The following is a 316-nucleotide window of genomic DNA, read 5'->3' as shown; positions in this document are numbered from 1 at the left end:
AAGAAAGACACAGGTACTCGTGCAGGTGTTTCAGATTCTTAATTTTGAAACCCTTTGACGGTTTTGTTTGGGATGAACTCAGAATTGTCATCTTTTAGTTTGGCGTGCACTGTGAACAAAACATTGGTTTGTTTAGTTTATGTCAATGGGGCATTGGCTTGAATCACGTTATATCTACAGGAACCGGCTTGTCGCCTCCGATAAACCTGTAAACTGATAATCCTTTAGTAAATTTTATAAAAGACGAAATGAACTTTATAAAAATTTATCCGATGCTGTTCTTTTCTCACTGCACGGAAAGAACAGAAAATAGGCA

The sequence above is a fragment of the Montipora capricornis genome, chromosome 13 (assembly GCF_036669925.1).
Source record: "Montipora capricornis isolate CH-2021 chromosome 13, ASM3666992v2, whole genome shotgun sequence".
In the NCBI taxonomy this organism is placed as follows: domain Eukaryota; kingdom Metazoa; phylum Cnidaria; class Anthozoa; order Scleractinia; family Acroporidae; genus Montipora; species Montipora capricornis.
Note: the sequence above shows the minus strand (reverse complement) of the source record.